The sequence below is a fragment of the Amblyomma americanum genome, chromosome 7, assembly GCF_052857255.1.
Source record: "Amblyomma americanum isolate KBUSLIRL-KWMA chromosome 7, ASM5285725v1, whole genome shotgun sequence".
Classification (NCBI taxonomy): Eukaryota; Metazoa; Arthropoda; class Arachnida; order Ixodida; family Ixodidae; genus Amblyomma; species Amblyomma americanum.
The window spans coordinates 67,649,389-67,650,437 of record NC_135503.1 but is presented as its reverse complement, the minus strand read 5'-3'; positions in this window follow the sequence as shown (position 1 = coordinate 67,650,437).

Here is a 1,049-nt window from a genome sequence, read left to right as displayed (position 1 = left end):
CTTTGTTTTTGCCCTTGGTGCGTTTCTTTGTGAGTGAGCACTTTCTGTAGCACCCTTCCCAGGTGTCTTTGACTACACCTGAACTGAACGGATAGCCTGTTCGTCGTCGTCTGTCACCATAAGCATGAACCTCTTCTGGTCTCGTGGTCTCGTCAGCATGCTTCGTGCACCCTCAGCGGGTGCGTTAAGAGGAACACCTTTGCCCTGGACTGGAATTTTTATCACCGCGGTTGTAAGCGCGCCAAGAGGTTTCCGCCAAAAAGAAGCCTCGTACGCGCTTGTTTTCTTCGTTTCACGGGGCTAGTCAACAGCTGTTCCGGAGAACAAGTCTTTCAGCTTACTGTTGTTTCTGGCAAGTGCTGGAGCAGTGCTACAATTTATGCGCATCTTTACTTCTTGCAGTAGGATGCCCTTAATCACAGCCCAGATGTCAAGCAATAAACGTTCATCCTCGTCCTTAGGCTCTACCGCGGGTTGCTATTTTTTTATTGTCTTGATTTTTTTAATTTTTCGGTTGTCTTCTGCATTCGTGACCTTGTGTTTTGCGCTGTTGTCTGAAATGCAATTTGGATTGTTTAGACAGTCGGTCCTGTCTACTGCCGTCGTTCGGTCATATGCTGGGCTCCCATAAATTGAGGTCACTGAGGCGTCTCGACGTATCTCGGGAGTCTGTCCTTATCTTCCTGGCGCCCCTGACCAGAGTGGGCGTGTAATCCTCCCTTGCACTCCTGTATGATAGCCTCGTAGGGGTCAGTTCGCGCATGTCGTTATGACAACGGTGCTCCTTACATGACCACTTTTCGGCGCCTTTCTTTGCAGCAGTTTTTAGGGCAATCACTCGGCTTATGGGATATCACAGCTTAGTCGACGCGATTCTTTTTACTGTCCTAACACCACAGTCCGAAGCTTAGGATTCAGACGAGTTTTCAAGTTAATTCAAAGCAGCTGAGAAAAGATGCGCTAACTGCTATTCCCACGAGGACATCACTGCGTAACTTCCCCCTGGACAAAACTTGTGCTCCTCAGCTGTTGAGGACCATTCTCATAGC